This window comes from Chiloscyllium plagiosum, unplaced genomic scaffold (assembly GCF_037043375.1).
Source record: "Chiloscyllium plagiosum isolate Xiang-an unplaced genomic scaffold, Cpla_swu_hap1 HiC_scaffold_21, whole genome shotgun sequence".
In the NCBI taxonomy this organism is placed as follows: Eukaryota; Metazoa; Chordata; class Chondrichthyes; order Orectolobiformes; family Hemiscylliidae; genus Chiloscyllium; species Chiloscyllium plagiosum.
Genome location: NW_028270159.1, coordinates 95,741,391 through 95,757,906, shown reverse-complemented (window position 1 = coordinate 95,757,906; position 16,516 = coordinate 95,741,391).

The following is a 16,516-nucleotide window of genomic DNA, read 5'->3' as shown; positions in this document are numbered from 1 at the left end:
TTTTGTGTGGGACAGTTTTGAAGGGCTGAATGGTCTCCTGTGTTTCTGTGCACCAGGGTATCACAGTAAGTAGCCTCTACCTGTTCCTGTCTAGCATGTTTGAGGGACTGAATGGAACACAGAAAGATGGGACTGAGTAGCAGGAGTGGGCCATTAGACACTTTGAGTCTTCTCCACCAGGCACTAAGATTGTGGCTGATCAGGTTATGGTCACAGCCCCACTTCCCTGACTGTATCCCGTTATCCATGACTCACTTCTCTGTCAAATATTTAACTAACTCAGCTTTGAATCAATGTAAACAAAGAGGGATCTCAAACTTGTGGGGAAGAGAATTCCCACTTAAAATTCCTGATTAGAATGTCTCCTCATCCCTCTTATAGAGTCATATAGCACGCAACTTTGTCCTTGCTGACCAGACATCCCAATCTGATCGAGTCTGATTTGCCAGCATTTGGCTCATATTCCTCTATACCTTCTTATTCAGATACCCATCAAGATGCCAGACTCCACAACTTCCTCTGGCAGACAATCCTATATGCACACCTGCCTCTGTATGAAAACATTGCCTCTAAGTTCCATTTAAAATATTTCCTCTCGCACCTTAAACCCATACCCTCTATTTGTCGAAACCCCTATTCTGGGAAATACACCTTGACTATTTACAAAGTCCATGCCTCTTATGATTTTATAAACCTCTATAAGGTCAGCCCTAAGCCCTTAATTCTGCAGGGAAAACCGCTTTACCCCATTCAGCCTCTGCTTATAGCCCAAACTCCCCAAACCTGGCAACATCCTTATAAATCTTTTCTGAACCTTTTCAAGTTTCACAGCAACCTTCGAACAGCAGGAGACAAGAACTGCACACACTATTCCAAAATGTGGCCTCACTGACATCCTGTACAGCTGTAACATGACATCCCAACTCCGAAACTCAATGCTCTGACCAATGAAGGCAAACATGCCAAACACCTTGTTCGCTATCCTGTTCACTTTGAAGGAGCGTTGCTCAGCAACATCCTCCAATAAATTTCCATTAAGTATTCCGATTTGCTCCCCAAAATGCAGCACTTCATATTTATCTGAATTAAACACCGTCTGCCAATCGTCAGCCCATTGGCCCATCTGATCGATGTCTCATTGCACTCTGAGATATTTTTTTTTCATTACCCACAACACGAAAAATGTTGGTCTAATCTTCAAACTTGCTACCCTTACCACCTATGGTCACATTCATATCATTTATATAATTGACGAAAAGCAGTGGGCTCAGCACTGATCCTTGTGGCACACTGCTCTTCACAGGCCATCAGTCTGAAAAGCAATCCTCTACCAATCTCTGTCGCCTCCCTTCAATGTAATTTTGTGTTTAATTGGCTTGGCTGCGCTGGTTCCCATGTGACCTATCCTTACTAACTTGCCTAATATCCAGAATCTGGTCGAAGAACTTGCTGCTGTCTATATGGAAAGCATCTACAACACTACCTTCATCAATCCACTTTGTCACCTCTTTAACAGACTCAGTCAAATTAGTGTGACACGATTTCTCATGCAAAAAGCCATGGTGACTATTCCCAATCAATCCTTGCCTTTGAACATGCAATTGTCTATCCCTCAGAATCCCCCCCAACCACTCACCCACCACTGGCATCAGGCTCACCAGTCCAGAGTTCGCTGGGTTGTTGAGGAACTGTTTTATTTTCTACTGCCACTCCTCCATTGGTCACAGCAAATTATCGGTGTTACCAGTTTGATGATATGGCTTATAATATAGGTCTAACATTGGGTCAGAGTCGTCCTAGGAAGAAGTCATGTAGATTTCCTTCCTCTGTTAAAATAACAAATTCATGACTAAAACAAAGTTCCTCAAGCTATGATGTAAAGAAGAACGACAAACATTCTAGAAATTACAAAAATGTGCATTGATATTTCCATTTCTAAAAGTAATGAGGAGCAAAAACATATGCAGACACACACACAGATACATACACAGGCACACATAGACAAAATCAAAGACACACAGACATACTCAAACACACACACACAGACGTGCGCACACAGACACACTCAACCTCACAAAAACACAGACACACAAAAACACGGACACACAGACACACACGCCCATGAAAATACACACACTATCACAGATGAATTCACATAGCATAGAGCGTACAAAATTAGAGCAGTAAAAAGGACATTTGGCCCATCCAGTCTACTGAACCGTTGATCATGGCTGACATGTTTTTTCAAGCCAGTTCTACTACCCTCTCACAACAAGCCTTGAGCCCATCTTGAATCATAAATTATCGAGTTATATCCTAAAGACACTAAGATGTGTGTGTGCGCGGCACGCGCATGCACATGTGTACCTGTGTGTGTGTCTGTGCGTGTGTCTGTATGTCGGTGTGTGTATATTTCTTTGTGCGTCCGTGTGTGTCTGTGTGCATGTGTTGTCTCTGTGTGTGTGTGTCTGTGCGTGCGCACATGTCTGTGAGTCTCTGTGTGCGTGTCTTTGTGTGTGTTTATCTGTCTATGTGTTTCTGTGTGTGTGTCTGGGTGCGTGTGTATGTGTGTATCTGTGTGTTTACCTAATAGCAGAAGACAGCATTATCGAGGACAGTTGCTTTTCAGACTGGAGGCCTGTTGTTATGGACTAGGCCAGACCACTCAAAATATTCTTGAGCCGGCAGTGCAGACCGTAACTTTGTACTTTGTTTCACTAAGTGCACAGTGAAAATTATCAGGTTTAAACATTGTCAAAAAATATTCACTAAACTACACAATGAAAACAAAGAACAGAATAAAGAACCCCTACAGAACTCAATCTATTCAAACTAGACTTAATTAGCTGTTCTGGAAGTACACAACCATCCCAATAAGCAAACCCACCTTAAAAACAAATGGAAACAAATGATTACAGGTTAAAGTTAGAAGGGCAGAAGGAGAGAAGGAGAGAAAGAGAGAAAGAGAGAGAGAGAGAGAGAGAGAGAGAGAGCCTGTCCACACAGCTAAACTACAATCTGGTTCTAGACTGAACTGCTCACCTCGAGAGCTGACCACTCCCTTTTCATTATACCTTTAATCACAAAACCGTTTAATCTCTGTACCAAACCTTTCGAAGGTGCAAATGTGAGTCCCACCCAGGGTCTGTGCTTTCAGTCATCCGGGGCTTAAATTCTGAAATTCAAAACTGACACCTCTTCCATCTCAATCAAACCACAATTTTAAAATCATTTTAGTCAACGCTTTCAGACATATTATAAAATACCTCTAGTAGGATTAGAACCTAGCCCTTTGGAGGCCAGAAGTAGGGACACTACTACCACTCCAAAATAGCCCCAAAAGTTGCAACATTAATCTCCTGTGTGTTTATTTATCAGCCTGTTCTGACATGCTGCACCTCAATCCAGACAATCTGGTCTCGAGCTAGGGACACTACCAGACAAGTTCAGGAATCGGAATAGAATCCAGAGCTCTGCGCCAGAGGCAGGTATACTACCGACGACACAAGCTCTAAACCATGCCTAAATTTTTAACCTTAAATGCCAGCTTTCAGATCGGTGTGGATTCATTGAAATCTGGTTCAGTTTACTGAATTGCCCAGTTAAAATAACAACGTTGTTAAAAAATGCAAAGCACTTGCCTCAAGTGTAGGATGTCGAGCTTAAGTGCTTTGCCTTCGAGATAAACTATGAACATCTTTAAATACTTGTCTATTATTTCCAGTTTAAATGGCTATTATCTGTAGTCTGCAATATGAGGGAATGAAATCCTGCAGACACGCACTGCACTATGAAGGATCTCGAATAGATATCAACACTGAACATCAGAGACAAAGACAGAGCATACTTTCTGGCCTGAAACGCCGATTACTGTTTCCCAGCTCTAACGTGTGACTGCCCTCTTCCTAAAACCATTAAATGGTACAAGGTAACTGATTACTTTTCAGCCTTTCTTCCCCAGTATTATCACTCACTGGGCTAAAGAAGTGCAGATGGAGTTTAATGTTGATAATGCAAGGTATTGTACTTCGGTAAAACAAACTAAAAAAAAACACATATACAATTAAATGTTGAGCCATTGGTAGTGTTGTAGAACAGAACAACCTAAGGTTTCAGGCATAATTCTTTCAAGTTTGCTTCATATGTAGACAGTGTGGCTATGAAGGTGTTTCACATGATGCCCTTCATTATATAGACGTGGAGTCATAGAGATGTACTGCACGGAATCGGAGCCTCTGATACAACCTGTCCATGTCGACCAGGTACTCTAACCTAATCTTGTCAATTTTGCCAACACTTGCCCAAATCCCACTGAACCCTTCCTATTTATATACTCATCCAGATGTCTTTTCAATACTTTAATTTGACCAGCCTCTGGCAACTCATTCCACACACATACCACCCTCTATGCATAAAAATTGCCACTGAAGTCCCTTTTATATCTTTCCCCTCTCATCTTAACCTACGCCCTCTAGTTGTGGACTCGCCCACCCTGGGGAAAATACATTGACTATTTACCCTATGCATGCCTCTCATGATTTATACACCTCTAAATTTCACCTTTCAGCCTTTAATGATACAGAGAAAACATCCCCAGCCTATTCCAGCTCTCCCTACAGCTCAAATCCTCCAGCCCAGCCAACATCCTTGCAAATCTTTTCTGAACCCTTCGAAGTTTCACAAGATCTTTCCGATAGGAAAGAGACCAGAATTGTACACAATATTACAAAAGTGGCTGAACCAATGTCCTGTACAGCCGCAACATGACCTTCCAACTCTTGTTCGCATTGGTTTTAACAATAAAAGAAAGCATATTAACACCTACTTCACCATCCTATCTACCTGCAACTCTACTTTCAAGGAAATATGAACCTGTACTCCAAGGTCTCTTTATTCAGCAACACTCTCCTGGACTTTATCAATAAGTGTATAAGTCCTGCTCTGATTTGTTTTCCAAAATGTAGCCCCTCGCATTTACCTATATATCTCCATCTGCCACTCCTCAATCCATTGGCCCATTTGAACAAGATTCCATTTTACTCTGTGGTAACGTTCTGAACTGTTCACTACGTCTCCAATTTTGGTGTCATCTGCAAATTTACTAGCTATATTTTCTTTACTCAGCGAGTTGTGAGTTCATGGAATGCCCTGCCAGTAGCAGTGGTGGACTCTCCCTCTTTATGGGCATTTAAGCGGGCATTGGATATGGAGGATAGTGGGCTAGTGTAGGTTACGTGGGCTTGGATTAGCGCAACATCGAGGGCCAGATGGCCTGTACTGCGCTGTATTCTTCTATGTTCTATGTTCTATCTATATCTCCTATGTTCACATCCAAATCATTTATATAAATATCGAATAACAGTGGACAGTCCTTTGAGTACAGGAGTTGGGACGGTATGTTCAGTTTGCACAGGACATTCATGAGGCATGTCCTGGAGGACTTTGTGCAGTTCTGGTCCCCCTGTTAGAGAGAATATTATCAAGTTCGGGAGAGTTCAGAAGAGATTTATCAGGATGTTGCTGCGAATGCAGTGTTTGAATTATAAGGACAGGCTCAACAGACTCGGACATTTTCTACTGGAGCGTAGGAGGCTGAGAAGTAACATTGTAGAGGTTTATAATATCATGAGAGGTATCAGTAATGTTGAATGGTAGGTGTCTTTTACCTCGACTGGGGGATTGTTTTAAGATAAGAGGACGAAGTTTCTTAAAAGACATAACATCATAGAGCTGTATAGCATGGAAACAGACCCTTTGTTCCACCGTGCCCATGCCAACCAGATAGCCAAAATTATTCTCCTCCCATTTGCCGGCATTTGGTCAATTTACATCAGAACCCTTCCCATTCATCTGTCCATCCAGATGCCTGTTAAATGTTGTAACTGTGCCAGCCTGAATACCTTCCTCTGGCAGCTCATTACACACGGACCATCCTCTACATGAAGCTGTTACCCATTAGAACCCTTTTATTGTCTTTCCCATCCAACCTTAAACCTTTGCCATCTAGCTTTTGACTGCACTACTCTAGGGAAAAGACCTTGGCTATTCAATCTATCCGCTGAACCCATGATTTTACTAACCTCTAACATCAACCCTCATCCTCTGATTCTCCAGGGAAAGCAGGCTCAGCCTATTCAGCCTCTCCCTATAACTCAAATCCTCCAACCATGGCAACCTCAGTGTAAACCCTTTAAAGTTTGACAACATCCTTCCTACAGAGAAGGGAGATCAGAATTGCAAACAGTATTCCAAAAGTGGCCAAACCAATGTCCTGTACAGTCGCAATCCAGTCCCCTAACACATATACACAATGCATTGACCAATGACATATCAAATACTTTCTTCACTGTCCTATCTACCTGCAAATCCACTTTTTAGGAAGTAAAAACCTGTACTCTGAGATCATTTTGTTCAGCAACACTCCCCAGGACTTTACCAGTAAGTGTATAATTCCTGCCCTGATATGCTTTTCCAATATGCAGCATCACACATTTACCTAAATTAAACTCTGTCTGCCACTCCTCGGTCCATTGGCCCATCTGATTAAGATCTCGTCGTAATCTGAAGTAACCTTCTTTGCTGGTCACTATATCTTCAATTTTGGTGTCATTTGCAAACTTAGTAACTGTCCTATGTTCATATCGAAATCATTTATATTAATGACGAAAAGTAGCGGACCCAGCACCGATCCTTGTGGCACTCCACTGGTCACAGGCCTCCAGTCTGCAAAACAACCTTCCACCACCACTGTCTGTCCTCTACCTTTGAACCAGTACTGTATCCAACTGGGTAATTCTCCCTGTATTCCATGTGATCTAACCTTGCTCACCAGTCTCCATGAGGAACTATGTCGAATGCCTAACCGGAAGTCCATATAGATCACATCCACTGTTCTACCGTCATCAATCCTCCCCGGTACTTCTCAACAAAAACTAGACTCTGATCTCCAGCATCAGCACCCCTCAATGTTGCCTATCCCTAATCAGCCCTTGCCTTTCCAAATGCATGTAAATCCTGTAGCTCATGATTCCCTCCAACACCGTGACCACCACTGATGTCAGGCTCCCCAATCTATAGTTCTTGGCTTTTTCTTTCCACTTTGTTAATAACAAAACGTTAATCAAACATATGACTTCCAGCATCTCACCTGTGGCTATTAATGATGACAACATTTCAGCAAGGGACCCAGCAATCACTTCCTTAGCTTCCTACAAAATTCTTGGGTCCACCTGATCAGAACCTATGAGGTGATTCATTTTTTACACAGCATGTGGTTCGTAAAGGGAATGAACTTCCTGAGGAAGTGATGGATTGCGGATAAAGTTATAGTATTTAAAACGTATTTGGTTAAGTACAAGAATAAGAGAACATTTGTACAAATCTGGGCCAAGCGCAGGCAAGTGGGACTGGTTGAGTTTGTGATTATGGTCAGCATGGACTATATGGGCCGATAGGACTGTTTGCAAATACCCTGTTTAACTCGATGAGTGTATGTGTGTTTGCATGTCCAAGTCTGTATCTGCATATTTCTGTTCGTGTTTGTCTATTCCTGTGTGTCTCTATATGTCTCTGTCAACCTCTGTGTGCATGTCTATCTCTCTGTGCTTGTTACATGTGTTCCTGCATTAGTGTGTGGATCTCTCTCTCTGCATCTCTGTGCAATGGGATCTCTTTTAGTTTTTGGCGTGAATCACTGAAATGGGGTCAAAACCACTCTCCCTTCCTCTCCCTTTCCCTCTTTAATTTTAAAGTGATGGAAGCCCACACTCTGCTGGTCTGGTTTAGATCTTTTCAATCCTTTCTCACATGTAAGGTTACTTGTAAGAGTAAAACATTAAAAATTCCAAGTTAGAGAAAGTGCATTAAAATTAATCTCATCGCCTTGGAAAGTGGCTCACTCGGATTTGCTTGTATAAAATTGCAATGGAAATATGCTTTCATGTGTTCACTGTGGTTGGAAATACGACCCAGTGACAAACCATTTCCACATTGCAGAAGGAGCGCAGACATTTCTCCACACGAACATGTTCCACTCTGAGGGCCTAAGTACAATGACAATCCTCTACAAACGAAGTGTGTGTGTGTGTGTGTGTGTATGTGTGTGTGTGTGTGTGTGTGTGTGTGTGTGTGTGTGTGTGTGTGTGTGTGTGTGTGTGTGTGTGTATGTGTGTGTGTGTGTGTGTGTGTGTGTGTGTGTGTGTGTGTGTGTTTGGTGGTGCAATCAAAATTCAGGTTGGATTGTGCTGTGAGCTGCTGCTCTCCCTCTCTCCCTCTCAGACTGAATCCCTAAGCGTTTACACAATTTAGCACCACGATTACAGTGGCGTGGGGGGTGAGGGATCGGGGTGGGGGTGCAACAGAAATTGACAACAACAGAATTCTCCGCAGCTCTGGAAGCATCTTTGGACAAAAATGAAAGTTGACGTTTTGGATCGAGTGATCCTTACTCAGAACTCATATCGGGGGATATTACATCACAGAGACTGCCAGACCCGCCCCGCACAGATACACACACGAATACAGACACATAGAAGCACTCACTATACATTGACAGTAATACAGACCTGGAGAGTATGTCAATATTTCACTCCCTCTATTTGGTGTGTGTCAGTAATTTTGAGTGGAGTGTGGCTGTAGGACAATTTCATTATTTGCAGATACCATACCTGAAATAATTGTAAAGTTTGTTGAGGACGACGTGGAACTCCAACAGGAAAGTTATATGTTGGTGCAGTGTTCAGGTGTATGGCAGATGATGATCAATGCAGTGCAGTGTGAGGTGATACTCTTGAGTAGGAAGGACATTGAAAAACAATATAAGTCAGGTTGTACCGTTACAAAGGAGGTGCAGGAACAGAGGGCCCAGGGTGTATATGAGAACAGGTTATTGAAGATGTCAGGACAAGTGGGGAAAGCAGTAAATCTCACAGATTAGTTTCAGCATCTGAGCTGTTTACAGGAGGAGGTGTAGGAGGGAATTTCCATGCTCCCTTCCTGGGATGTGATGGAGACGATGTGATGTGAGTCCACCCTCCTGCCCACCGAGACCGTTGGGATTCCATTTGTACCAGCTCAACAAAAAAGGGAGATGGCATCAGGGTCACGGCTTCTCAGTTGTGTCGGGGGGAAACGGAGGTGTCAGAGGTTTAAAGTGAGAATTGTCCTTCACTGAACATTGCTCCTTACTCGGTAGGTGGTACGTGGATGTTTCAGAATCTCCACACGAGGCATCCCAGTCCTCTCCGGCTCGTACCAGGGTCCTCCCTACATGGCAGAGGGAGGGGGAACGTGAGGGAACGGATATCGGGCACTCCACCACTCGGCCAGAACCTGACTGTCCTATTCCAAGCTGTTTCTCCTGGAATGGGAGAAAGGGAGGGACGGAGGGAGGGAGGGTGGGATGGGTACCTCTGATGTTAGTGCTGGTGGAGATGGGGGAGATATGGTGAGGTTTCTGGAGGGAGTCAGTCCACAGTATTGTATCCATGCAATGTTATTGGTATGTGTGTGTGTTGGGGGGGGGGGGGGGGATAATGGGAAGAGAGAGAGAGGGAAGGTGCTGCAAGCAGCAGTGAGAGTGGTGGAGCATGAACGTTGTTTTGGGTCGCTGCTGCAACAGATACACAGTGAGTGTGAGGGAGCAGAGAGAATACGGTGACCCTTATCCTGATAGAGCCGGGAAGGTTATTGATGCTTGTCCTGTATTGCTGGACATTTCTTCAGACCGCAGATACTGCACTGAGCTGGGTGGGAAGCTCAGACAATGCTCGGTGGGTCGGATAGTGTGACCCTTTCTGGGAAGAGAATGGTCTCCCTCTGTACTACCCCATCCACCAAGACCTCCGTGCCCCTTTCGACAAACTCTGCTGTAATTGCCCCTTATCTGCCATGTTCGGGGTAAACTGTACAAACCAACTCCGACATCAAATAAGCTCAACTGTGTGCTCACTGGCCTTTTAAAGATGGCACCAGTGCAAGGGATCACGGAATACCCAGGGGCATCAGTGCGACGGTGAGTACCTCCAGCCGTGACAGGTGGGAGAATAGGGCTGGCATTGAATGAGAGGGACACCATGGGGTGGGGTAGGTAGTTAATAAGGTGAGTTCGATAAGGTAGCACCAGGAAAGTAGCACGACCTTGTGCAGACAATCCCTCTGTCACACTCAATGAAAATGGCACTGAGATAAAATTATGGTTCGATCCAGCCCAATGAGGCGAAGACACTGTTGAGCCCAATCCCAGCTACAACGCTGCAGCTGCTTGACCAATGCTCTCCACCACAGAGAAGGAGCTCAACGTCACCTTCCCCTTGGGTAATATGGCAGGGAAGGAGACTGAGGTATCAGTGGGGAAGCATTTTGAGACACATAATCATAATTCTATTAGTTTTAAAATAGAGATGGAAAAGGATGAACTGGGTCTAAAAGGTAACGCTCTAAATCGGAGGAAGGCCAATTTTGATGATATTAACAAGAACTTCCAAACTGGATTGGAACAGATATTGGCAGTTACGGGGCCAGCTGAGAAGAGGGAAGCCTTCAAAAAGGAGATGTCATAACCACAGAGACAGTCTGTCCCTGTTAGGGTGAAGGGTAAGGCTGATAGGTATAAGGAATGCTGGAGGACTTGAGAAATTGAATGTCTGGTCATGGATAAGACGGATGCATATGTCAGGTAGAGAGAGCAGGAGTCAAGGATTTTTTTCAGTACTCATTCATGGGTTGAGGGTATCACTGGCTGGGCCTGCATTCATTACCCATTACTAATTGGCCAGCGGGCAGTTCCGAGTCACATTTCAACTCTCCCTCCCACTCTGCCGAGGACATGGAGGTCCTGGGCCTCCTTCACCGCCGCTCCCTCACCACCAGACGCCTTGAGGAAGAAGGCCTCATCTTCCGCCTCGGAACACTTCAACACCAGGGCATCAATGAGGACTTCAACAGTTTCCTCATTTCACCTTATCCCATCTCACCCCAGTTCCAAACGTCCAGCTCAGCACTGTCCCCGTGAATTGTCCGGACTTGTCCTACCTGCCTATCTTCTTTTACACCTATCCACTCCACCCTTCCCCCGTCCCCGACCTATCACCTTCATCCCCTCCCCCACTCACCTATTGTACTCTATGCTACTTTCTCCCCACCCCCACTATCCTCTAGCTTTAATCTCCACGGTTCAGGCTCTCTGCCTTTATTCCTGATGAAGGACTTTTGCCCGAAACGTCGATTTTACTGCTCCTCGGATGCTGCCTGAACTGCTGTGCTCTTCCAGCACCAATAAGCCAGTTACAAATCACACACATTTTTGTCAGTCTGGAGTCACATGTAACCCATGCCAGGTAAGGATGGCAGTTTGCTTCCTTCAAGGCCATCAGCGAACCTGATGGGTTTGCCAAAAATCGAAAATGGATTCATCATCGTCATTTGACTCTTAATTCCAGATTTAAAGTGACTGTCGAGAAGGGTCTAAAGCCAGTAGGAGTATACATAAGAGGGAAATCCGGAGGCCATAAAGGGGACATGAGATAGTTCTGGCAAGTACGGTTAAGGAGAATCCAAAGGGACTCTACACATACATTAAGGACAAAAGAATAGCTCAGGAGAGTTTTGGGCCACTTAAAGATCAGCAAGGTTGCCGATGTGCAAGACCGCCGAAGATGGAGGCGATACCAAACAAGCATCGTGCGTCAGTGTTGACTGTGCAGAAGGATATGCAAGCTAAAGAACTTTGGAAATAAACCGTGACATGTTGAAAAGTGCCTGTATTACAGCGAAGGAGATGCTGGAGTTCGGAAACCCGTAAAGGTGAAAAAATCTCCAGGACCTGATCAGATGTACCCGAGAACTCTGTGGGAAGCGAGTGAAGTGATTGCTGGGTCCCTTGCTGAGATATGTGTATCGTCAATTGTTACAGATGAGGTACCGGAAGATAGGAGACTTGCGAACTTGGTGCGATTACTGACAACATTTAAGAAGGATGGTAAGGAAGAGCTAGTGAGCCAGACTTCAGTGGAAGGAAAGCTGTTGATAAGGATTATGAGGCACAAGGTTTGCATGGATTTTGAAAAGCAAGGACTGATAAGTGATAGGCCACATGGGTCGAAGCATGGAAAGTTGTGTCTCACTAAATTGACTGAGTGTGTTTGAAGAAGTGACTCAGAGGATTCATTCAGGCAGAGGTGTATATTGTTGGTATGGACTTCAGTAAGGCATTTGCCAACTTCCTGCATGGTAGATTGATTAACAAGTTTAGTTCAGATGGAATACAGGGAGAACTAGCCATGTGTAGACACAATTAGCCCGAAGGCAGGAGACAGAGGGTGGTGGTGAAGGATTGCTTTTCGAAAAGGAGGGTTGTGACCATTGGTGTGCTACAAGGGTTAGTGCTGGCTCCACTGCATTTCACTATTCACATAAATCATTTCGATGTGAACATTTCAGCAATAGTTGCTACGTTTGCAGATGAAACCAAAAATGATGTTGTAGTGTAGAAAAAAGAAGGTTTACCTCAGAGTACAATGGAATCTTGATCAGATGGGCAGATGGGCTGACAATTGGCAGATGGTTTTTAATGTAAATAAATGGGAGGTGCTGCATTTTGGAAATGCAAATCATGGCAGGACATGTACACTTCATGCTAACGTCCTGGGGGGTGTTGCTGAACAAAGCGACCTTGAAATGCAGGTTCATAGTTTCTTGAAAGTAGAGTCGCAGTTAAGTAGGATAGTGAAGAAGGCATTTGGTATGCTTGCCTTTATTGGCCAGTGCTTTGACTATATGAATTGGGTGGTCATGTTTCCGCTTTACAGCACATTACTTTGGCTACTTTTAGAATACTGCATTAAATTCTGGTCTCTCTCCTTTTGGAAATATATTGTGAAACTTGAAGAGAGTCAGTTAAGATTTACAAGGATGTTGCCAGGATTGGAGCTATTGGGAGAGTGTGAGTAGATTGGGTTCTCACAAACTTTGATGATTGGGTTATTTTATTCCTGCAGCGTGAGGAGCATGTATAGGGTGTATCGCCAAGGTCTTTTTCCCCAAAACTAGAGGGAATGGATTTCCGATGAGAATGAAAAGATTTAAAAATGATCTAATGAGCACATTTTTCCCACAGAGGGTGGTGCATGTGTGAAATGAGCTGCCAGAGGAGGTGTTGGAGGCTTTTACAATTATAACGTCTAAATGGTATTTGGATGGGTACATGAAGAGGAAGGGTTTACATCGACATTGGCCAAATGCAATTAGTTTAATTTGGGATATCCCATCAGCATAGACGAGTTAGACTGAAGCGTCTGTACATCTCCGAGACTCTGACTGTATCTGACCTTGTACCAAAATCGTATTAATTCATCATTCCCGGACATACTAACGTATGTTGCTAGATATGATCGAACTGTCTTCATTTCAGCATTCTGAAACCTGCAAACACATCCTTCCATCACACTGACTCAGAGTCTCTCTCCCTCTGTCTATTTCCCAAATCCCTGTGGATGTTTAAACTGCTTCCCCACCATTCAGTTTTAATTGTCCAGTTTTAATGTGAATAAATGTCCTATATCTTTTCCTGCCCTTGAATGTTGCTCACCCAAGAGCATCAGCTTCCAACACTAAGAAGCTTAGAAACAGTGGTCAAAAAGCATTGCTTGCGTTTTCTTTGACTTCCCAGTATCCTGCCCCGTGCTCCATGTTGGAGAGTGGGGTTTTAACAGTTTCGAGGCACACCTTTGTAACTTGCTCTGTGCCTATTCATTGAACTCCTGTGTTAATCACTCTCTGCTGCTCATGTGCTCAGTAACATGAGAAATCCTCACAACTATTAGTGATTCAGACCAGGCTTCTCATTTGCCTTTGATTGACATTTGACTTAACAGTAGTTTTTGTACGTTCGTGGAAATGCTGGGGATGGTTTCCTTGAGGCTGTGTTTTAAGCTGCTGTGGAAAGTCAGGAAGACCAGAGGCTTTGGTGACCCAACTCTGGATGAAACATGGTGACTATAGTTACAGCATCTGGATCTGCAAGATGACCAACAAATGGAGCCGAGGCTGCAGAGAGGGGAATCTCTGTAAAATGGGATGAGGGAATTACAATCAGATCAGCCATGGTTTTGAAGAATATTGGAGCAGGATTGAATGGCTCGTTCCTGCAACTTATTCAGATATTTCTGTTAGTACCAAGCCAAATAATCTTCTCTCCCAGTGTCTTACAGTGGTGGGTAGTGAGTCACCTCCTACTGTTCCTGGGGAATAGAAATCTGGGCCTCACTAGCCTCCAGATTTCCCTGTATGGTAGTCTCGAGCAGTTGAGTGACTCCTCCTGTGCCTGTGTGCCAGTATCGAACAGTTGAAAGACTGCCTCCTGTTCCTCTGTCCCAGTCTCGAGCAGTTGAGTGACTACCTCCTGTTTCTCCCTGTTCCTGAGCAGCAGTTTCAATGCTCTGAATGATGTCACAAGGTGAAGAAAGGACTTGATAACAGGGAATTTCAAACTTGGAGCAGCATTACACAAAGGTATAGAGAAACGCCTCCACCAAACATTTTATACAGCTCGTCTGTTATTTTATTCCTGTTTCCTTTTATTAACAGGGTGAATCATATACAACAGTGCAGTGTTCCGACAATACTCCCATATATAGGGAAGACAGATTAAAAAGATTGAAAGATTTATGATCTATCCCTTCGCAACTCTCATTCACTCCATCCAAACCTAGTAAATGTACCCATTTATTGTGTTATGTAAAATGATGTAAGGAACTGGTTAACTGAACCTGTTTGTTTGGTGACTGTGACTAATGTCAGTCTCCATGGAATCTAATTATCCCAGTGGAGAGTTTCCATCTTGTAATCGATTCAATATGTTATCCCATGGTATGGGCGGGAGCATCACCGTTAGCACTAACAGGGATCGGCTGCTCCAGAGAGAGGGAGAGATCAGAAACTGAGAACATTAGACTGGAAAGTTCCAACAGTGGATCAGAATCTGAGAACAATAGACTGGAATGTTACAACAATGGATCAGAATCTGAAAACAATAGACTGGAAAGTTCCAACAATGGACAGGGGTTTATCCCATTATATTTGGATTTTTTCTACATATTATTGGTGGTCGTTAGCATCGCGGATCAGATATGCACTTTACATTACTCAATGTTTTTATTATCCTATCCTGGCTATTGTTGGTGTCCCTGGTAAGTTTCACTGTCGATATATTATTTGCATTAACCATGTGCGACTGTATTACTGGTTCTTTTCATTTACTCCACTCTGTAAGCATTCACGGTCCAAACCACAACAAACAACAGTGAACTTGTTCATTCTTTCTCTCCTTCTTTAGTTCTGGCACTATGCCTTGTTGGTTGACCTACTCACTTTCAGGTATGAACCAGGATGCATTGCATCACTGCCCTTGCAATTTAAATATTGAAAGCTTGGAGGTCACTGTCTTCTGTTCTGGATGCAAACTCCATTTCCTTCCTCTGACTCCATCTCATCCCTGGCCAATAACTGAGGCTGAAACAGACGAGTCACAACTACGGTGATCCCTTTGGCCACAAGCTGATTACTGACACTATATCCTGGCTTTTCCTAATTTGAACTATTGACAACTGCAGAATATACTTCACTGATTCATCCCATCTGCTGTTTGAACCTTCAGCTATGAAACACAATCCTAATAAAGCCAATAATCTGCTGTTGCTTAACCAAATCTGAGTCGGTATTCCATGGCTGTTATCTAAAGGCAGACCAAAATCCCATCATTCCTGTATGGATTGCTTTATATTGTTGGTGGGTCTGGCAATGCCTTTACTTTAATATTCACAAGCATGTCGTCACCTCTGTCTATAACACGGTCCTCAGTCTCCCTCGGTTAATGACACAAAACCCTGTCAGTTGTTCACATTTAAACTGATTTCCTCTATGTCTATTCTCTCTCAAATAATAATTTTCATATCTACTGCCACCAACACACACAGACACACACACACACAATCTCTTATCTTATATTTCGGCAGTGGAGATACAGAGCCATACATTTGTGGGAGTCCATTTACTGTCACTGCATGGGTTACTCATCTTGCCATGCAAGACATTCGTGTAGTGCAAGTATAGTAGCAATATAGTGGCAAAGGTTTGCAATGGTTCCCATGCTGGGCAGGTAGTCCAGTTTATAGAGTAGTCCACTAGCATGGTCTGCACAACTCTCCATTCTGGCTAGTCCCTTGTCCCAGTTTATGGTGCCTGGGATGGTTCTGTGAGGTAGATTCACAATTTGATGTAACTAACCATTTCAACTGATCTGGCAGTAATTTTATTAAATGCTCCCATTCTTGTGATTGGACCCACCATTGTCTCACTTCTCCAGTTACTCTCACTCCCCTGTCTCCTTATCCATATTTTCACAACATGTTATCAGTTAATTACTTGTTTGTTTTTCTGTACCTTTCCTTGGTGTTGTTTTTTCACTCCCGAGTGTATCGAGTGCTAGCGTTGTGAAGCTCAGAAAAAATGAAATGGTATG